Source organism: Gossypium arboreum, chromosome 13, assembly GCF_025698485.1.
Source record: "Gossypium arboreum isolate Shixiya-1 chromosome 13, ASM2569848v2, whole genome shotgun sequence".
Taxonomy (NCBI): Eukaryota; Viridiplantae; Streptophyta; class Magnoliopsida; order Malvales; family Malvaceae; genus Gossypium; species Gossypium arboreum.
Genome location: NC_069082.1, coordinates 6859806 through 6882158, shown reverse-complemented (window position 1 = coordinate 6882158; position 22353 = coordinate 6859806). Strand labels below are relative to the sequence as shown.

At 35.8% G+C, this 22353-nt stretch overlaps 1 long non-coding RNA gene and 10 other non-coding genes across 12 annotated transcripts; 1 reads left to right on the top strand and 10 right to left on the bottom strand.

The window, feature by feature from the left end:
• Window positions 1-270: 270 nt before the first annotated feature.
• LOC128286704 (uncharacterized) lies at window positions 271-4526 on the top strand. Of its 2 annotated transcripts, none has more exons than XR_008277327.1 (4): window positions 271-510; window positions 1955-2044; window positions 2148-2188; window positions 4192-4526. It is a non-coding gene; the product is annotated as an uncharacterized LOC128286704 (long non-coding RNA). The 2 variants fall into 2 exon arrangements; XR_008277326.1 differs by having other exon boundaries at window positions 2148-3864.
• TRNAP-UGG (transfer RNA proline (anticodon UGG)) lies at window positions 2399-2470 on the bottom strand. The gene has a single exon. It is a non-coding gene; the product is annotated as a tRNA-Pro (tRNA).
• Window positions 3492-3563, bottom strand: TRNAP-UGG (transfer RNA proline (anticodon UGG)). Its single transcript has one exon. It is a non-coding gene; the product is annotated as a tRNA-Pro (tRNA).
• A 6204-nt stretch (window positions 4527-10730) lies between the features above and the next one.
• Window positions 10731-10802, bottom strand: TRNAP-AGG (transfer RNA proline (anticodon AGG)). Its single transcript has one exon. It is a non-coding gene; the product is annotated as a tRNA-Pro (tRNA).
• A 2911-nt stretch (window positions 10803-13713) lies between these two features.
• Window positions 13714-13785, bottom strand: TRNAP-AGG (transfer RNA proline (anticodon AGG)). Its single transcript has one exon. It is a non-coding gene; the product is annotated as a tRNA-Pro (tRNA).
• Window positions 13786-14607: 822 nt separating this feature from the next.
• Window positions 14608-14679, bottom strand: TRNAP-UGG (transfer RNA proline (anticodon UGG)). The gene has a single exon. It is a non-coding gene; the product is annotated as a tRNA-Pro (tRNA).
• Window positions 14680-15910: 1231 nt separating this feature from the next.
• On the bottom strand, window positions 15911-15982 carry TRNAP-UGG (transfer RNA proline (anticodon UGG)). Its single transcript has one exon. It is a non-coding gene; the product is annotated as a tRNA-Pro (tRNA).
• Window positions 15983-17965: 1983 nt separating this feature from the next.
• On the bottom strand, window positions 17966-18037 carry TRNAP-AGG (transfer RNA proline (anticodon AGG)). Its single transcript has one exon. It is a non-coding gene; the product is annotated as a tRNA-Pro (tRNA).
• A 689-nt stretch (window positions 18038-18726) lies between these two features.
• TRNAP-UGG (transfer RNA proline (anticodon UGG)) lies at window positions 18727-18798 on the bottom strand. Its single transcript has one exon. It is a non-coding gene; the product is annotated as a tRNA-Pro (tRNA).
• Window positions 18799-20604: 1806 nt separating this feature from the next.
• TRNAP-UGG (transfer RNA proline (anticodon UGG)) lies at window positions 20605-20676 on the bottom strand. The gene has a single exon. It is a non-coding gene; the product is annotated as a tRNA-Pro (tRNA).
• Window positions 20677-21453: 777 nt separating this feature from the next.
• On the bottom strand, window positions 21454-21525 carry TRNAP-AGG (transfer RNA proline (anticodon AGG)). Its single transcript has one exon. It is a non-coding gene; the product is annotated as a tRNA-Pro (tRNA).
• Window positions 21526-22353: the final 828 nt, after the last annotated feature.

Below are 22353 nucleotides of genomic sequence, written 5' to 3'. Positions count from 1 at the left end.
TTTAAATGTGTAAATTTATTATTAATTGAATATAATTAATTAAAATTTCACACTTTGACAAAATGCTTGAACAATAGCAAAAAATTCTATGCAATCTATTTAATGACAGTGAGTAAAGGTGTTATCAATTTAAATCTACTATTAACATTATTATAAAAAGTAGAGGTTTAAAACTGTTAAATTAAAATAAAAGGGGCAAAGCTCATTTTTCAACATAATAGAGGGACTAAAAATAAAATTAGACCCCGTTGGTGACTCCATTATGAGTTTTGACCCAAGTCTTCCCCTCTTCGTTCTCTTTCCTTGTCGGTTCCTGTTTTGACGAAAAGTCATGGAAATTATTAAGTAACCTAAAATACTGTTTTTTTTTTTTAATTTCCCTCCATTTTCCAATCATATGAATGAAGCAGTAATCGCTTGTAATTTGCTGCTGTGGAGCTTGACGAGTTTTCGTGTTATATTCTTTTGTATACTGTTTGCTAACTCGTGGCGATTTTGTTTGGCTTAATGGTAAGTGGAAGTTTATCGACTGATGATTTCTTAAATTCATATATATATTTAGAGTTTTACAAGAATTCTTTGATATTATTTTGAACCTATTGGAGTCTAGGGTTAGGCAAAGTCTTATAATTTTTGCATATTTTTTCATTAATTGCTGTATTAGTACACTTACTTTAAGTTGAATTGTGGATTCTGATGATCAATTATTTTTAGTTGCAAAATTTGGAAATGGAAAAAGAAAGGGTTTTAAGGCATTCCGAGAATTGAACTTAGGACCTCTCGCACACGAAGAGTGAATCATACAACTGGACCAAATCTTCAATTATAGATGTTTGACTTGAATTTGTATCCCCTAACTTGTTTGAAATCTGAATGCTGGTAGTATTATATAATTATTCTAGTAGATGGAATGCCCAATCTTTGATGTTTATCAGAAATTCCTTTTTGCCTTCAGGTATTTTCTTCAAGAATCTGATAAATTTGGATGTCTGCCTGCTTAGTTGTTGTAGAAGAATGGTTTAAAGATGAGCTTATTGAATGATTAGGCTGTTAGTGACTGTTCCATTAAAGCTGTATCCTTAATCCTTTGGTTTCTGGGGCTCTGCAAACTAAATGGCAAAGTCTTTTATTGAGGCAGTAGGTGGAGGTGCCATCTACTTTAGCTGTGAAAGCATTTAGTAGGTCTACATTTCTACTAATGAGTGAATACTACCTTGACCAAGTTTTGCACCTTTGCAGTGCTTTGCCTCTCTTTTTACTACAGTCGTTGCACCCCGCTTTGCCATCTACTTTAGATCTGGCTTTCTAGTTCACTAGTTTTTCTTGTCATAAACATTGGTCAAGAAGTATTTAAGCCTGCTCCTCAAATGTCCGTTCATTTACAACCAAAGCAAGTTGATTCATTTTTGACTGGGATGGGCGGTATCTTTTATCTGAAGACTTTGAGAGCTATTAATAAAATTACATAAAGATTTGCTCCTTATTTTATTTAGTTTTGCAACTAGTTTTTGAATTGTCTTGTCAGAAAACAATTAATTCTTTGAAAGATGGCTTCGGGCCACAATCATCTTGTGTGCAGTTTTAAATGGATAGAAGATAGTGAAAAAAACAGTTGGGCATTCTGAGAATTGAATGGGGAACCTCTCGCACCAAAAGTTTGAATCACATCACAAGACCAAACACTTGTTTGTTCTCTATAATTTATGGTTATTACATTCAAAGGTAGTAGTTTTCTATAAGTGGTGTGAGCCTTTATTTATTGATGAAATCTTTGACCCTCTGATCAGAACTAGATTGATTGTGATCTTTTTAGCTATTGGAATGAACAGTTATGAAGTTATGCAGAGATGCTTAAAAGTCTTCTATTTGCACAAGAATGCTAACTACTTTAGCTAAAGTCATTCTGTAATTCTGTTGACCTGGGTTTGAATCCTATTTTAACCTTTGGTTGAAGGCGTGTTGGTGCAATAGGAGAAGCTGATGGAGGAGACCCATAGCATGGAGTGTAGCATGGAGTGTAGCATGGAGTGTAGCATGGTTCTTGGTCAGAATGACAGATGGACTTCTTTTCTGTTGGCCTTTCCTTTCTCTATCTTTGGCTAAACTGGATATTATTGATTAACTTCTCTATTCCTTTATTTTCACAGGTATAAGACAGAATTCTGTTTTCTAATGACTGTTACTTCAGGTATGAGGCCAGCTTGCCCACATGCAAAGATGATTCATACAACATAATTTATTCATTTTTCTATTTATTTCTGAGACTCATTAGAAAGCAGATCAATCTAAGTCAATGAAGTTCAATATTATGCTCTGGAAGTTGACTTTACTAAAGATTCCTTTAATAAAATATTTTAGGATATAAAACAGGGAACTGAAAAGAAAAAGGCAAGAAATTGGGGCATTCCGAGAATCGAACTCGGGACCTCTCGCACCCAAAGCGAGAATCATACCACTAGACCAAATGCCCAATTTTGGATATCCATCATGTCTGGTATATAGTTAGTAGATCTTTTCTCTTAGAAATTCTATTACTTTCCAATGGACTCATTCTAGGAAGACTAAAGTTTCTCAATCTCTCACTTTTGATGTGGTTCAATACTTCAATGTATCATTGGCCTGCTACAATTGAATGCTAAGGGCTTTTGAAATTGCATTAGTACCAGATTATAGCGTTTATCTATATTTTAATCCCAGCATATAGTTATTAATTCGAAATATGGATCCCCTAGAGGCCATAACATCTATAGGTTATGAATCTCCCAAATTTTATAAATATCTTTTAACCACGAAGTGTCTGACTTTTTAATCAATAGTTTCATAGTTATTGTACTGAGAAATTAGATTTTTTGATTCGCACGAAAGTAATTTAAAAAAATGAAATTACAGAACAACTAGTCAGCTAGTAGATACCTAATCACTACTTAATGTCCTAATAAACTTTTCAACCTGGGTCTTTGGACTTAATTTAAATGGCAATGTTGTTTAGTTATGCATAAGGTTGTAGGTCTGAATCACGCCTTTCAGCAAAGGTTGAGGGGTTGGGGCAAGGTGGGAGCTAGCTGCGTAGACCATCTAGTATAGCCTAGTAGTTGATTCAGGAAAATGAAATAAAGCAGTCTTTGCGGACAGAGACGATGGGAACTCACTCAGAAAAGTGGAAAACTACTTTGCCTTTCAGTTCTATGTTTTTTGCTGAAATTTAAATAGGCACTCCAGTAAATGATTTGAACCTGCTCTTCAACGTGCATGGTTATTCTGTTTATTTGTGCCCTTTGTTAGTCAAATTACCCTTTTGTGGATGCCTATAATAAGATTGAAGGTACAAACACTAAACTTCCGGAAATGGCAACAATCTATTTTTTTTTTACTCACTGCAAAAGAATCTTGTCAGGAAACAAATATATCTGTTGTTTGACTTTTAGAGTTGACTTTCCGGTTGATTCTCTGATTATATATTTGAAATTAGGGGGAAAAAGGAAAAATGGGCTGGGGCATTCCGAGAATCGAACTCGGGACCTCTCGCACCCAAAGCGAGAATCATACCACTAGACCAAATGCCCTATCTTGTATGTTTAGCTGAATCTGTTTTAGTTATTAGCTCTTTTCTTCAAGATTGGGTTAAGTTTTGATGTTTGTCTGCTGACTTGTTAGCAAATTGTTCTGCTATGTGACTTTTACCTCGGTACTCTAACAAATGGTTGAAGGATGAGCTTATTGGACGATTGGGCAGCTATCAACTAATTATTAAATTTTGCATCTTGATAACCTTTTTCGTTGTTGGACTTTGTAAACTGAACAGCAAACTCTTTTACTGATAGAATACGTGGAGGTGCTATCTACTTTGGCTGCTACTGTCATTTGGTAATTTTACTAAGAATCCTGGAATGGTTCTTCAATCCCACGTGCACCTGGTTTTGCACCTTTTGCAGTGCTTTGCCACTCTGCTTAGTATATTAATTGCGTGCGCACATAAAAAAAAAAAAAAGAAAGAGAAATTCAGGTCCTTTTTTTTTTTTTTGGTCTAAGATGTTATTACATTCTGAGAATTGAATCCAGACACCTTGCACCCAATGTTAGAAACATACCACTACACCCAATTTAGAAACATACCTTTATTTATTGATGAAATCTATGAATTTGTGATCAAAACTAGGTTGTTTGTGATGTTATTTGCTATTTAATTAACAGGTTAGGCAAGATTACTGAAGCCTTTCTGTTTGGATGAGGATGATGACTACTATAGCTCTAAAATCAATCTGTAATTTTGTTGACCTTGGTGGGAATCCTGTTTTAACCTTTGGTTAAAGGCATAATGGTGTCAAAGGAGAGGCTAATGGATGAGGCCCATAGCACGGACTATAGCTTGGTTCCTGTTAATGACGGATGGACTTGCTTCTTACTCAGAGCAATGAAGAGGCATATTTTTTTTCTGTTGGCCTTTCCACTTTCCATCCTTTTTGATGCTAAACTGGTTATTGTTGATTAATTGCTTTATTCCATTATTTTCACAGGGCTATGCAGAACTTGATTTTCTTGCAACCATTATTCTAGGTATGAGGCTAGGTTTTCGACATGCTAAGATAATTTATAGAGCCTAATATATTTATTTTTACATTTACTTCTTGGGACTTATTAGAAAAAGTATCAATTTGTTATGCGCCTTGGCGTAAGATCTAGTCACAGGTCTAGACGAGAAAGTATCTTTGCTTCGACCTATGGTTACTCAAAGGTAGATTCGTCTTTGACTGAACCCCCTTCCCAAACTAATGTTTGTGATAAAAAATAAACTCCCCTTTTATTTCATATTGGCAGCCTTTTTATAGACTGTTAATTACAAAGGAAAATCCTAATCTAATTCCTAATTTAAAGTCCTAATAGAATTCCTAATTTAAAGTTTATAAGGAAATAAAAAACCTAGTAAAACTAAAACTCCTAAAGAAATTAAATAAATGTAGAATTCTAATTCCTATTCTCCGTTGATATTGTTTTCCAATGAAAACATCTATATCATTACTCCCCCTCTCGGAGTTAAATTCAGGATAAGCTGCTCGAAAATTATCAATTGGTTCCCAAGTGGCATCTTCTTGAGGACATCCTGCCCATTGCACTAATAGTTCCCGCCAACCCCGATTAAGCCTGGTATTAATAATAGCTTGTGGAGTAGGCAAGGCCTTGCCATCATATACTAAGGGCAAGTCTCCTACCGCATCTGGTTGAGGTCCCTTGTATTCTTTGAGGAAAGAAACATGAAATACATCATGTATTCTGCTGCCTGTAGGTAATTCAAGCTGATAGGCCACTGATCCTATTTTGTTCAAGACTTTAAAAGGACCAAAATATTTTGCAATAACTTGTGATGCTTCTGTTTAGTTATCGTCAATTGTCGATACTGTTGAAGCCATAACCAAACCCAATCCCCGACTTTAAAATTCAACTCTCTGTGCCCCAAATCATAAGTGGCTTTCATTCGTTGCTGAGCTTGCAAGAGTCTATCTCGAGCATTGTGTAAAAGTGCATCCCTATCTTGTAGAGCCTTATCCATAGCTTCAATCCTTGTAGAACCAGCTGGATAGGAGAGAAGTCGAGGTGGATCCCTACCGTATACTAATTGGAAGGGAGTGGCCTTTAGGGCAGTGTGATATGAGGTGTTGTAGCAATACTCAGCCCATGGAACCCAATCGACCCACTGTCGTGGACGATCACTAGAGAGGCATTGTAGGTACATTTCTATTGTTCGGTTAACTACCTCATCGACCATCGATTGGGGATGGTATCTTTGAGGAAAAGCGAGCTTAGAACCACTTTGACGAAATAATTCCTTCCAAAACAGGCTGAGGAAAACTTTATCACGGTCTGAAACTATGGATTCCGGCAAGCCATGAAGTCGGAATACCTTTGCAAAGAAGACGGTAGCAACAGATATAGCAGTAAATGGATGGGACAAAGGTAAAAAATGAGCGTACTTCGACAGTCTGTCCACAACCACCATAAGTACCGATTTCCCTTTTACTTTGGGTAGACCCTCCACGAAATCCATAGAAATATCAGCCCAAACATGTTGTGGTATTGGAAGAGGTTGAAGTAAACCTGTGGGCTGTAAATTTTGCCATTTGTGGCGATGGCATACTAAACAATGTTGCACAAATTCTGAGGTTGCAAGCTTCATTCCTTTCCAAAAAAAATCTTGGCGAAGACGATGCAATGTTTTCAATTCCCCTTCATGTGCCATAGCATGTATAGAGGAAATAAGAGTGGGAATAATTGGTGAGGTAGGTAAAAGGTACAACCTCCCTTTGAAGAAAATCAACCCATCTTGTGCAACCCAATCAGGCCCCAACTCTCCTTGTAGAATTCTTTGCTGGAGTTGTGATAATTCTGGGGAAGCTTCTATTTCTCGTCTGATGGCTTTAAGAATTTCAACTTGAGGGAATGAAACAGTCATGAGGTGTGGTAAGTCTTCGTCTTTTCTAGATAAAGCATTTGCAGCCCTGTTCAACTTCCCTGCTTTATATTCCACTCGAAAATCAAAACCCATTAGCTTGCTGATCCAATGTTGTTGTGGGGATGTCGTAAGTCGTTGGTCTAACAAATACTTAAGACTGAAGTGATCAGTACGGATGAGGAAATGCCTTCCCCAAAGATAGGGTCGCCAATGAGTCACTGCCTTTACCAAACCAATTAATTCACGTTCGTAGGTAGCCAACTTAAGGTGTCGATCTGCAATCTTGCAACTGAAAAAGGCAATGGGTGGTCATTTTTCCTATAGTACAGCTCCAAACCAGCTGTCCGAAGCATCACATTCAACCACAAATTCCTCCGCAAAGTTGGGTAATTGCAAAACTGGGGCTGTTGAAAGAGAAGTTTTTAATTGGGTGAAAGCAACATCAGCTTCCTTAGTCCAGTTGAAGGCATTTTTCTTTAGAAGAGATGTTAAGGCTGCAGCCACTTGTCCATAATTCTTGATGAATTTTCTGTAATATCCTGCCAACCCAAGAAAGCCTCGTAGAGCCTTGGTAGTTTTAGGAGTTGGCCAATCGGTGACATCTTTAATTTTAGTGTGATCAACCTCGACCCCTTCACCATGGATGACATGACCGAGGTAGGTTACCTGAGACTCTCCAAAGAAACACTTGGATTTCTTTAAGAACAACATATTATCCCGCAAGAGTTCAAAAACTAATCTTACATGATGCATATGTTCAGTCCATGTTTTGCTATAAATTAATATGTCATCAAAGAAGACTAAAACAAACTTATGCAAGTAAGGGCAAAAAATGTCATTCATCAAACTCTGAAATGTGGAAGGGGCATTGGTAAGCCCGAATGGCATGACAAGAAACTCAAAGTGTCCATGGTGGGTTCGGAAGGTCATCTTTTCCACATCGAGAGTTGCCATTCTAATTTGAAAATATCCCGATCGTAAATCCAATTTTGTAAAATATTTTGCCCCATGAAGTTAGTCCAACAATTCATCCACGACAGAATCGATATTTGTCTTTAACGAAGGCAAGCATTAAGCTCTCGATAATCTATGCAAAACGCCATGACCGTCATGCTTCTTTACTAATAATCTTGGAGAAGAGAATGATGATCTCTTGGGTCGAATGATTCCTTGTTGTAACATTTGGTCACACTGCTTCTCAATCTCATCCTTTTGAAAATGTGGATATCGATAAGGCCTGACTACAATTGGTCCCGTTCCTGGTTTGAGAGTTATACGATGGTTACATTTGCGGTTAGGAGGTAACCCAGACGGTTCTTGGAATAAATGCGCAAATTCTACCAGTAGCTTATCTAATACTATATTTGTTAAATCCTGTCCCTATATCAAGCTGAGTCGTGGAACTTCCTCTGGGTGCTGCCCTTGCCAGAGTATCTTCTTCTTGTTTACTACAAATTGCATAGTTAAGGAGCTGAAATCCCATAAAATTGGACCAAGGGTACACAACCATTTAACCCCCCAAATCATATCAAACCCTTCTAATGGTATTGTATAAAAATCAGCTTGAAAGTTGTCATTGGCCACAACGAACTGTACTGATTTACAAATGCCAATGCTAGGAACCCGTTCTCCGTTTGCCACACATACTTGCAACCCCCTTTTCTTTTGTATTTTCAGTCCCAATCTTGGCACTAGACCTTCACGTAGAAAGTTATGTGTACTGCCTGAATCAATGAGAACTAACACTGTTTTTCCTGACACCTTTGCTGGTAGTTGCATAGTAGATGAATTGCAAGTTCCTCTAATGGCATGTAAGGAAATTTCAAGATCATCTACCTCATCATCTTGCTCATCTTCAATATCTGGTACTTCTATCCAAAATAGCCTTTTACATTTATGCCCCATGGAGTAAGACTCGTCACAATTATAACACAATCCATTAGCCCTTCTCTCCGCCATCTCTGCTCGTGTCAATCTTTTGATAAATGGTGCGGAAGAACCTATTTTGTTGTTATTCCCCATTGGTTTCGTTGTTTGTCCTCCTCCCTTTGCAAAGCTCTTAGTTGTTGGAATAATGGAATTCTTGCCGGTGTTTTGGGAAGTGACCAGTTTAGATTGGTTTGAGATAACATCTTGGAAGAGACTTTTGTTTCGTTCCAAAGCTCGAGCCATATTCATTGCAACTCCAAGGTTTCCCGGTTGTTGCATCTCGATATCAATTCTAAGTTCCTCTACTAATCCGGCAATAAAAAGGTTTATTTGTTGTCGAGGTTTAAGATCGATAGTCCTAGCCATGAGTGATTGAAATTGATGTTGATATTCTTCTACCGTCCCGGTTTGTCTCAAGTTTGCAAGTTCCCCAAGGGTTATTACTCATAGGTGGCCCAAACCGACATGACAACACTCTTTAAAGCGCTCCCAATCCAGTTGCCTCCTCTTCCTCGATTTGATCAAACCACAATTGTGCTTCTCCTAAGAGATGGAATGAAGCTAAGCCGACTTTGTCTTCTTCGTTGGTCCGCTGATTGCCAAAAATTTTTCGCATCTTTTAACCATCCTAAAGGATCACCAACACCATCATAAGTGGGAAATTCCATCTTGGAGTATCTTGGCACCATGCCCCACCGTGTTGTGAATCAATTTCTTTTCTTCCTCCACTTCTTGCCTTGTTCTTCATTATTTTTTCTAAATTCTCTTCCGTTGTCTTTTGGACCGAAAGAGATAAAATCGCCATCTGCTCCTCTAATGCTTGTTGCCTTGTAGCCATTTGTTCCATAAATGCCTCCACTTGGTCATCAAAGTTTTTTCGTCACCCATGACAATTGACTCGATACCAAGTTGTTATGCGCCTTGGCGTAAGATCTAGTCACAGTGTCTAGACGAGAAAGTATCCTTGCTTCGACCTATGGTTACTCAAAGGCAGATTCGTCTTTGACTGAACCCCCTTCCCAAACTAATGTTTGTGATAAAAAATAATCTTCCCTTTTATTTCATATTGGTAGCCTTTTTATAGGCTGTTAATTACAAAGGAAAATCCTAATCTAATTCCTAATTTAAAGTCCTAATAGAATTCCTAATTTAAAGTTTATAAGGAAATAAAAAACCTAGTAAAACTAGAACTCCTAAAGAAATTAAATAAATGTAGAATTCTAATTCCTATTCCTCCGTTGATATTGTTTTCCAATGAAAACATCTATATCACAACCTAAGTCTGTAAAGTTCTATATTTGTTCTTAAAAGTTGACTTTGGTACAGATTCCTCTTAGAAAATATTTTTGTATATAATATAAATAACCAAAAGGAAAAAAGTGCTGGGGCATTCTGAGAATCGAACTTGGGACCTCTCGCACCCAAAGCGAGAATCATACCACTAGACCAAATGCCCAATGTCTAATATTCTTCACGTCTAGCTTGTAGCTATTAGATTTTTTATCCTATAACTCCTATTAACTCTCAATGGGCTCATTCTTGGAATACCAAAATTTTCAAATCTCTCACTTTTGATGTGGTTCAATGACCATCGTCTGCTACAATTGGATGCTAGGGGCTTTTTGCATTAGCTCCAGGTTACATCTTATATTGATCCCTTGGAGGCTGAAACTTCTATTGCTTACAAATCTTGTAAATTTTATAAATTTCTTTTAACTATGATGAGTCTGACAGCTAATTCAATACTTTTCTAGTTATTATAGTTAGACTTAGTATATTTTGATTTATGCTTCAAAATAATTTAAAAAATGAAATTGCTGAACAACAGAGCAGCTAGTAGAAATCTAGTGTCCTAATAAATATTTCAAGCCGGTTATCACAGTTTCTAGACTTAATTTATCTGGTAAAATTGTTTGGTTATGGATAAGGATGTACGTCTGAATCACATCTTTCCACAAAGGGTGAGGGAGTGAGGGTTGAGGTAAGTTGCGGTCTAGCCCACATAGTATATCCTGGTAGTTGATTCAGGAAAATGAAATGAAAGCAGTGTTAGCAGATAGAGAAGATGGGAACTCTCAGAAAGGTGGAAAAGTACTTTGCCTTTTAAGTTTGCTCGAATATAGATAGTCATATCCAGTAAAATAGTTGAACCTGCTCTTCAACGTGCATAGTAGTTCTGTTTATTTGTGCGTTCAACAATAAACTTTTGAAAATGGCAACAATCTATTTATTTTTGCTCACTGCAAAAGAATCTTGTCAGGAAACAAATAGATCTGATGTGTGACTTTTAGAGTTGACTTTCCAGTTGGTACTCTGATCATATATTTGAAATTAGGGAAAAAAAGGAAAAATGGCTGGGGCATTCCGAGAATTGAACTCGGGACCTCTCGCACCCTAAGCGAGGATCATACCACTAGACCAAATGCCCAATTTGATGTTTATATTCTCAAATTATTTTTTTAATTTCTGGGATCCTATTAACTATCATTGGGTAATTTCTTCTCTTGCTTTTGATATGCTTCTATTGTAATTTCCTTTTGAATTGCGATAGTGATTTTAGTCTCTTGCATTTGTTGTAATTCTGTTACAGTTCCCCTGTTAGAGTGTGATGCCACCATTGCCTCTTAAAACTTGGACCTTGGATTGGGGTGGGATCTTTTTGTAGCATAGAAATGATGTTTGTTTATGCTTTATACTTCTTACTTTCAGATTTGGGTCGACCACAAGACGAGATTTATGGACCAGAAGTTTTGATAATTTATTTGTACACTATTTCTTTATTAGGTAAATGCTTGGTTAATGGCTAGATGGCTAGCCAGATCTATCACAAACTTATGATACATAGAATGATACGATAAAGTGATATAAAGATGAGCTGACCAGACAATTAGGCTGGGTATGCTTAAAGTTCTGCAGAAAGTTTATCATGGTTTGCTGTTTTATTCGTGTTCGCTGCATGCCAAATTCAGGAGAGGCTTCCTTGAATTTTAAGCTGCTTCTCAATTGTGTCTTCATTCCATGTGTATATCTTCATTCCATGTATATGAGATGGCCTTTTATTTGGGAGGTTGTGGCAAATCTAATGTTCCGTGATGTAGGGCAGACCAACATTGTGGCTCTTGCTTTATGTTTTAGCGACAAATTACTTATTGATGTCAGCAAAAAATCTAGAATAAGTTGATAAATTTTTTTATTGTGCTTTCGAATTTGATTTCTGGTTAGATTCTTTTGATCAATATTTCAAGTAGTAAGATCAAATTGAAAATACCTCTCGCACCCAAAGCGAGAATCATACCACTAGACCAAATGCCCTATCTTGGATGTTTAGCTGAATCTGTTTTAGTTATTAGCTCTTTTCTTCAAGATTGGGCTAAGTTTTGATGTTTGTCTGTTGACTTGTTAGCAAATTGTTCTGCTATGTGACTTTTACCTCGGTACTCTTAACAAATGATTGAAGGATGAGCTTATTGGACGATTGGGCAGCTATCAACTAATTATTAAATTTTGCATCTTGATAACCTTTTTCGTTGTTGGACTTTGTAAACTTAACAGCAAACTCTTTTACTGATGGAATACATGGAGGTGCTATATACTTTGGCTGCTACTGTCATTTGGTAATTTTACTAAGAATCCTGGAATGGTTCTTCAATCCCACGTGCACCTGGTTTTGCGCCTTTTGCAGTGCTGTGCCACTCAGCTTAGTATATTAATTGTGCGCGCACACAAAAAAAATAGATAGAGAAAATGAGGTCGTTTTTTTTTGGTCTAAGATGTTATTTCATTCTGAGAATTGAATCCAGACCCCTTGCACCCAATGTTAGAAACATAGCACTAGACCAGATGCACATTTATTGCTCTAATATGTTATTATTACATTTATAGGCATCACTTTTCAAGAAATGGTGCATACCTTTATTTACCGATGAGATCTTTGAATCTGTAATCAAAACTAGGTTGTTTGTGATGTTTTTTGCTATTGGAATTAACAGGTTAGGCAAGATTACTGAAGCCTTTCTCTTTGGACGAGGATGATGACTACTATAGCTCTAAAGTCAATCTGTAATTTTGTTGACCTTGGTGGGAATCCTGTATTAACCTTTGGTTAAAGGCATAATGTTGTCAAAGGACAAGCTAATGGACAAGGCCCATAGCACGGACTACTCGATTTTCTTGCAACCATTATTCTAGGTATGAGGCTAGCTTGTCAACATGCTAAGATAATTGATAGAGCCTATTTTATTTCTTGGAACGTATTAGAAAAAGTATCAATATATGTCTATAAAGTTCTATATTTGTTCTTAAAAGTTGACTTTGGTACAGATTCCTCTAATAAAATATTTTAGTGTATAATATAGACAACCAAAAGGAAAAAAGTGCTGGGGCATTCCAAGAATCAAACTCGGGACCTCTCGCACCCAAAGTGAGAATCATACCACTAGACCAAATGCCCAATGTCTGATATTCTTCACGTCTAGTTTGTAGCTATTAGATTTTTTCTCGTAGAACTCCTATTAACATTCAATGGGCTCATTCTTGGAATACCCAAAATTTTCAAATCTCTCACTTTTGATGTGGTTCAATGATCAGTGTCTGCTACAATTGGATGCTAAGGGCTTTTTGCATTAGCTCCAGGATACATCTTATATCGATCCCTTAGAGGCTGAAATTTCTTTAGCTTACAAATCTCATAAATTTTATAAATTTCTTTTAACTATGATGAGTCTGACAGCTAAATCAGTACTTTTCTAGTTATTGTAGTTAGACATTAGTGTATTTTGATTGATGCTTCAAAATAATTTAAAAAATGAAATTGCTGAACAAGTAAGCAGCTAGTAGAAATCTAATGCCCTAATAAACATTTCAAGCTTGTTATCAGAGTCTCTGGACTCAATTAGCTGGTAAAATTGTTTGGTTATGCATAAGGATGTAGGTCTGAATCACATCTTTCAGCAAAGGGTGAGGGAGTGGGGGTTGAGGTAGTTGTGATCTAGCCCACATAGTATAGCCTGGTAGTTGATTCAGGAAAAAGAAATGCAAGCAGTGTTAGCAGATAGAGAAGATGGGAACTTTGAGAAAGGTGGAAAAGTACTTTTGCTTTTATGTTCGCTGGAATATAAATAGGCATCTCCAGTAAAATAGTTGAACCTCCTCTTCAACGTGCATTGTAATTCTGTTTATTTGTGCTGTTCAACAATAATGGCAACAATCTATTTATTTTTTACTCACTGCAAAAGAATCTTTTCTGGATACAAATAGATCTGATGTGACTTAAAGAGTTGACTTTCCCGTTGGTCCTATGATCATATATTTGAAATTAGGGAAAAAAAGGAAAAATGGCTGGGGCATTCCGAGAATTGAACTCAGGACCTCTCGCACCCTAAGCGAGAATCATACCACTAGACCAAATGCCCAATTTTGATGTTTATACTTTCAAATATTTTTTTTTTAGTTTCTAGGATCCTATTATTTCTCATTGGTTAACATGATATGAGTAGTCCTTGTTTCTTCTCTAGCTTTTGATGTACTTCTATTGTAATTTCCTTTCGAATTGCGATAGTGATTTTCGTCTCTTGAATTTGTTGTAATTCTGTTATAATTCCCCTGTTAGAGTCTGATGCCACCATTGCCTTTTAAACTTGGACCTTGGATTGGGGTGGGATCTTTTTGTAGCATGGAAATGATGTTTGTTTATGCTTTATATTTCTTACTTTCAGATTTGGGTCGACATCGAGATTTATGGACCACGAGTTTTGATAATTTATTTGTACATTATTTCTTTATTAGGTAAATGCTTGGTTAATAGCTAGATGGCTAGCCAGATCTATCACAAACTTATAATACATAGAATGATACGATAAAGTGATATAAAGATGAGCTGACCAGACAATTAGGATGGCTATGCTTAAAGTTCTTCAGAAAGTTCTGTTTGCTGTTTTATTTGTGTGGGCTGGCATGCCAAATTAAGGAGAGGTCTCTTTTTATTTTAAGCTGCTTCTCAATTGTGTGTTCATCCATGGGAGGTTGTGGCAAATCTAATGTTCCCTGATGTTTGGATAGACCAACAATGTGGTTCTTCCTTTATGTTTTAGCAACAAATTACTGAATGATGCTAGCAAACAAATCAAGATGAAGTTGATAAATTTTTTTATTGTGCTTTCGAATTTGATTTCTGGTTAGATTCTTTTGATCAATATTTCAAGTAGTAAGATCAAATTGAAAAAAAACAAGGAGTTGGGGCATTCCGAGAATCGAACTCGGGACCTCTCGCACCCAAAGCGAGAATCATACCACTAGACCAAATGCCCTATCTTGGATGTTTAGCTGAATCTGTTTTAGTTATTAGCTCTTTTCTTCAAGATTGGGCTAAGTTTTGATGTTTGTCTGCTGACTTGTTAGCAAATTGTTCTGCTATGTGACTTTTAACTCGGTACTCTAACAAATGGTTGAAGGATGAGCTTATTGGACGATTGGGCAGCTATCAACTAATTATTAAATTTTGCATCTTGATAACCTTTTTCGTTGTTGGACTTTGTAAACTTAACAGCAAACTCTTTTGCTGATAGAATACATGGAGGTGCTATCTACTTTGGCTGCTACTGTCATTTGGTAATTTTACTAAGAATCCTGGAATGGTTCTTCAATCCCACATGCACCTGGTTTTGCACCTTTTGCAGTGCTGTGCCACTCTGCTTAGTATATTAATTGTGCGCGCACACAAAAAAAACAGAAAGAGAAAATGAGGTCGTTTTTTTTTTGGTCTAAGATGTTATTTCATTCTGAGAATTGAATCCAGACCCCTTGCACCCAATGTTAGAAGCATACCACTAGACCAAATGCTCATTTATTGCTCTAATATGTTGTTACTACATTTATAGGCATCGCTTTTCAAGAAATGGTGCATACCGTTATTTATTGATGAAATCTTTGAATCTGTGATTGAAACTTGGTTGTTTGTGATGCTTTTTGCTATTGGAATAAACAGGTTAGGCAAGATTACTGATGCCTTTCTCTTTGGACGAGGATGATGACTACTATAGCTCTAAAGTCAATCCGTAATTTTGTTGACCTTGGTGGGAATCCTGTATTAACCTTTGGTTAAAGGCATAATGTTGTCAAAGGAGAAGCTAATGGACGAGGCCCATAGCACGGACTATAGCTTGGTTCTTGTGAATGACAGATGAGCTTGCTCCTTACTCAGAGCAAGGAAGAGGCATATTTTTTTGTCTGTTGGCCTTTCCTCTTTCCATCCTTTTTGTGGCTAAACTGGCTTTTGTTGATTAATTGCTTTATTCCATTATTTTCACAGGGTTCTGCAGAACTGGATTTTCTTGCAACCATTATTCCAGGTATGAGGCTAGCTTGTTGACATGCTAAGATAATTTATATAGCCTAATTTATTTCTTGGAACTTATTAGAAAAAGCATCAATCTAAGTTTATAAAGTTCTATATTTGTTCTTAAAAGTTGACTTTGGTACAGATTCCTCTAATAAAATATTTTAGTATATAATATAGATAACCAAAAGGAAAAAAGTGCTGGGGCATTCCGAGAATTGAACTCGGGACCTCTCGCACCCAAAGCGAGAATCATACCACTAGACCAAATGCCCAATGTCTGATATTCTTCACGTCTAGTTTGTAGCTATTAGATTGTTTCTCGTAGAACTCCTATTAACTCTCAATGGGCTCATTCTTGTAATACCAAAATTTTCAAATCTCTCACTTTTGATGTGGTTCAATGATCATTTTCTGCTACAATTGGATGCTAAGGGCTTTTTGCATTAGCTCCAGGTTACATCTTATATCGATCCCTTAGAGGCTGAAACTTCTCTAGCTTACAAATCTTGTAAATTTTATAAATTTCTTTTAACAATGACAAGTCTGACAGCTAAATCAATACTTTTCTAGTTATTGAAGTTAGACATTAGTGTATTTTGATTTATGCTTCAGAATAATTTAAAAAATGAAATTGCTGAACAACTAAGCAGCTAGTAAGAAATCTAATGCCCTAATAAACATTTCAAGCCGGTTATCAGAGCCTCTAGACTTAATTTAGCTGGTAAATTTGTTGGTTATGCATAAGGATGTAGGTCTGAATCACATCTTTCAGCAAAGGGTGAGGGAGTGGGGGTTGAGGTAAGTTGCGATCTAGCCCACATAGTATAGCCTGGTAGTTGATTCAGGAAAAAGAAATGAAAGCAGTGTTAGCAGATAGGGAAGATGGGAACTCTCAGAAAGGTGGAGAAGTACTTCTGCTTTTAGGTTTGCTGGAATATAAATAGGCATCTCCAGTAAAATAGTTGAACCTGCTCTTCAACGTGCATAGTAATTCTATTTATTTGTGCTGTTCAACAATAAACTGTTGAAAATGGCAACAATCTATTTATTTGTACTAACTTCAAAGGAATCTTGTCAGGAAACAAATAGATCTGATGTGTGACTTTTAGAGTTGACTTTCCAGTTGGTCCTCTGATAATATATTTGAAATTAGGGAAAAAAGGAAAAATGGGTTGGGGGCATTCTGAGAATCGAACTCGGGACCTCTCACACCCAAAGCAAGAATCATACCACTAGACCAAATGCCCAATGTTTAATATACTACTCGTGTTGTTTATAGCTACTAGATCTTTTCTCCTAGAACTCCTAACTTTCAATGGGCTCATTCTTGGAATACCAAAATTTTCAAATCTCACTTTTGATGCGGTTCATTGATCATTTTCTGCTACAATTGGATGCTAAGGGCTTGATTTAAGTTAAGTTTTATATAAAAAGGAAATTACTTATAAAGGAGTTATTTTCGGGAAAAGGACTTACACTTTTTAAAAGGGCCAGTCAATTTATAGGAAAAAGAGCTTATTTTCTGTTGACATGTAAGCTTTTGTCCATTGACCAAGTTGTTTTCAATGAAACAAACACGAGTTAATGAAGAAAACTTTTTTCGTAAGTCATTTTGAGCGAAACAAACGTTCCCTAAATTTCTTTTAAGTTTGAAGAGTCTGACATCTAAAGCCAGTACTTGGCTAGTTATTGTAATTAGACATTTGAATATTTTGATTTATGCTTCAAAATAATTCAAACAATGAAATTGCTGAACAAGTAGGCAGCTAGTAGAAATCTAATCATTAAATAATGTCCTAATAAACATTTCAAGCTGGTTGGGGCTGAGTTAAGTTGCGATCTAGCCCACAGTATAGCCTTGTAGTTGATTCAGGAAAAAGAAATGAAAGCAGTGTTTGCAGATAGAGAATATGGGAACTCACTCAAAAAGGTGGAAAAGTACTTTGCCTTTTAGGTTCTTTGTTTTTTGGTGGAATATAAATAGGCGTCTCCAGTAAAAGATTTGAACCTGCTCTTCAACGTGCATATTTATTCTGCTTATTTGTGCCCTTTTTTAGTTAAATTTCCTTTTTGTGGTTGACTGTAAAATTAAAGGTTCAACAATAAACTTTTGAAAATGGCAACAGTCTATTTATTTTTTACTCACTGCAAACGAATCTTGTCAGGAAATGGAGAGATATGATATTTGACTTTTAGACTTGAATCTAAATGATCATATATTTGAAATTAAGGGGGAAAAAAGGATAAACTAGGCTGGGGCATTCTGAGAATTGAACTCGGGACCTCTCGCACCCTAAGCGAGAATCATACCACTAGACCAAATGCCCAACTTTGATGCTTGCAATGTCAACTGTATTTTTTTTTCAGTTTCTGGGGTCCTATTACCTCTAAATGGGTAATTCCATATCAGCTGCCCCTTGTTTCTTTTCTTGCTTTTGATGTTCTCCTAGTGTAATTTCCTTTCCATAGTGATTTTAGTGCCTTGCTTTTGTTGTAATTCTGTCATAGTTCCCCTGTTAGAGTCTGATGCCACCATTGCTTCTTAAAACTTGGACCTTGGATTTGGGTGGGATCTTTTTGTAGCATAGAAATGATGTTTGTTTATGCTTTATACTTTTACTTTCAGATTTGGGTCGACTAGAAGACAAGATTTATGGACCTCGAGTTTTGATAATTTATGATGCATGGAATAATATTATGAAGTGATATAAAGATGTGCCTACCAGACTTATGCTGAAAGTTTTGCATAAAGTTTATCACGATTTGTTGTTTTATTCATGGGCCCTGCAAAGCCAAATTCAAGAGAGGCTTCCTTGTGTTTTAACCTGGCTCCTCAAATGTGTCTTCTTTCCATGTGTATGAGATGCCTTTTCTCTGAGTGGTTATGAGATCTAATGTTTCCTGATGTTAGTGCAGACCAACAATGTGGCTGTTCCTTGTATTCATGGCCCCTCATTACCGACTGATGTTAGCAGAAAGTTCAAGATGAAGTCAAGATAAAAAGAAACTAGGAATTGGGGCATTCCGAGAATCGAACTCGGGACCTCTCGCACCCAAAGCGAGAATCATACCACTAGACCAAATGCCCAATCTTCAATGTTTAACTGAATTTGGTTTAGCTATTAGCTCTTTTTTTCAAGTTGTGCTAAGTTTTGATGTTTATCTGCTGACTTCTGAGCAAATTGTTCTGCTATTTGAACACTACCTTGGTACTCACACCAATGGTTGAAAGATGAACTTCTTGGGCAATCAGGCAGCTAGGAACTGGTTATTAAACTCCTATTAACTGTTGGTAGACCCATTCATAGAAGACCAAAATTTTCAGATCTCTCACTTTTGATGTGGTTCAATGTATCATTGGCCTGCTATAATTGGATGCTAAGGGCTTTTGAAATTGCATTAGTACCAGGTTACAACTTTCATATATATATATATATATATATATATATAATAGCTGTTTATAGTTATTAATTCAGAATATGGATCCCTCGAGAGGCCAGAACATCTATAGGTAATGAATCGCCTAAATTTTATAAATTTCTTTTAACCATGAATCAGTGCTTTGCTAATTACTGTACTTAGACATTAGAATATTTTGATTTATATTTCAAAATAGTATAAAAATTGAAATTATGAAACCACTAGGCAGCTAGTAAAAACCTAATTACTGTTTAATGTCCTAGTAAACTTTTCAAGCTGTTTATGAAAGTCATTAGATCTTAATTTAGCTGCTAAAATTGTTTGGTTATTAAATAAGTATGCAGGTCTGAATCCCACCTCCAAAGGGTAAGGCAGTGGGTGTTTAGGGAAGGGGTATAGCTAGCTCACATAGTATATAGTCTAGTGGTAGTTGGATCAGGAAAAAAGAAATAAAAGTAGTTTTAGCAGATACAGAAGATAGGAATTCACTCAGAAAAGAGGAAAAAAATACTTTGCCTCTTTAGCTCTATGTTTTTGGCTGCACTATAGATAGGCATCTTCAGTAAAATATTTTAATCTGCCCTGCTGCATATTTATTCTGTTGATTTTAACCTGTCCTTTTTGTGGAATAGCTTTAAGACCAACAAAATATTTTAAACTTTTGAAAATGGTTCAATCTAATTATTTTACTCATTACAAAGGAATCTTGTCAGAAAACAAATAGATCTGATGTTTTTCTTAAAGTTGACTTTGTGGATAGCTTTAAGGTCAACAGTTTACTTTTGAAAAGGGCACAATCTATTTATTTATTTTTATTCATTACAAAGGAACTTGTCAGGAAACAAATAGATCTGATGTTTACAAGCTGATTCTCTGATCATATATTTAAAATTAAGGAAAGTTCAAGGAAAGGGGGTGGGTAGAACTGAACTAAGGACCTCTCGCACCCTAAGTGAAAATCATACCACTAGACCAAATGCCAAATTTTGTGTTTAAAATGTTTAGTATTTTCTGTGAGTTTCTGAGATTCTTATTAACTCTCAATAGGCAAATACCACGAGCCGCCCATTGCTTCTCTTCTCTTGCTTTTGGTATTCTCCTATTATGATCTCCTTGCTATAATGATTAATGTCTCTTGCTTTTATTGTACTAAAGTTATAGTTCCCTGTTAGAATTTGATGCCACCTTTGCCTCTTAAACCTTGGACCATCGATTCCTCTTGTATCATAGAAATGATATTAGTTTATAATACTTGTCAGACTTGGGTCAACTAAAAGGCTAAACTTACAGGACAATCAGACCATCATGAAGAGAGTTGACCACGAAATACCATTTTGTTTGTGGGCCTTGTAGACGAAATGCAATAGAGACGTGTTTTAACCTTCTACCCAAATATGTTTCCATTCCATGTGTGAGTTGGAGAGGTTATGGCAGATCAACAAGTTGTAAGATAAAAAAGCAGAAAAGGTATTTTGGGGCATTCCGAGAATCGAACTCGGGACCTCTCGCACCCAAAGCGAGAATCATACCACTAGACCAAATGCCCAATTTTGTTTTCTGTGATGTTGGCATTTATATAGCCAAAGTAAGAACTGGATTGTTTGTGAGCTTTTCTGCTAGTGGAATTAGGGTGAAGTGCTTCCGAGTTGTTTAGAGGAGCATCCAGTAACACTTCCATAGCTGTTTGGCAGGAATTGCTAATAAAGTTACATGTCCTAAAAGCATTTTCTCTGCAAGGCTCTGAAGGATGAATGCTATTAGGCCAATGTTGGTCGGACTCTTTGTTTTTCTTGATGTACCAGTGTCCCAACACTCCGATATGGCAATGTGATATTCGAAGATCTTCCAAATACATGGAAAAACTTAGAAAACACTAATCATACCCCTGTCGGATATATACCCAAGCTGAAGAACATAACTATAAACTTTTATAGGTGCAAGGGATGTTAACTACTGTAAACTGTGAAGTCTTTCTTGTAATTTAGGTGAAGTTAGGGTTGAAATTTGTTTTGACCTTTGGTGAATGGCTTATTAGTGCAAGAGATAGTTTGCAAGTTTTGGGTCTTAGGAATTAAATCTTTTGATTTGAACTTCAAAAAGGGCTCTAAAACAAAACAGCTAGCCTGAAGTTCTGTTTATTTGTTGCAGATCTTAGATTTTTCTGACTATAAGATTAAAGGCGCAAAAAAAATGAACTTTAGAAAATGGCATAGTTTATTTCTTATTCACTGCAAAAGTCTTCATCTTCTCAGATAAGCTTCTATTTTATTCTACCTTTAGAAACTGGTTCTGTGGTAAGATAAAAAAAGGAAACAGTGTAATTGGGGCATTCCGAGAATTGAACTCAGGACCTCTCGCACCCTAAGCGAGAATCATACCACTAGACCAAATGCCCATGTTGCTCTCTATTACTTTCAGTTTCCAATTTCACTTTATCTTCCAACCTCACCCCCAAAAAAAAAAAAGCGCTTTGTATTTAATTTTTTTATCTCTTTTGATCAATGAACTTGTATTTTTTGTCAAATCATCTCAAAATTGATGAAAAAGTGAACATTTTAAAATTTTGATGATGTGGCATACATGTGAATTACGAAGTAGGTGGCATATAAGCATTTAATTAATTTTTTAAATAAAATATTTTTAATATTTTTAATTTTAATTATTTTTAAAAAATAATGTATATATATTTTAAATTTTAAAAATTAACTAAATGTTAATTTATATAATAATTCACTTGTATGCCATGTTAGTAAAGTTTATTTTATTTTGGGTGATTTGATAAAATACATGTGAATAGAAAAATATAATAAGTAATTAAATAATAATTTTTACTTATAATAATAATAATAATTAATGAACGAAAAACAAAAAGATAATGTTCCATAAAGTATAATATAATAGACAAACGATGAATAGTAAAATATAGTTAAAATTTTATTCGAAAAAGCATATAAAAGAATTGGAGGGTTTAATTAATTAGTATTTATTATAATTTTCATTTTAGTTGTAGTGAAAATGGATTGAAATCATTAAAATAAAGTAAAATTGTCACATTAATAAGAAAAATTAAGTCCGAAAATGATTTTTAAATTACCGAAGCTTGACATTCTTGGTAATATCATATTATTGGCTTGACGTAATGTTGAATTATGTGATTAGGGAATGGAAGATTTTCATCAATACTGTAGGAATTTAACATTTAATTCCATTCAAAGTTGATTGC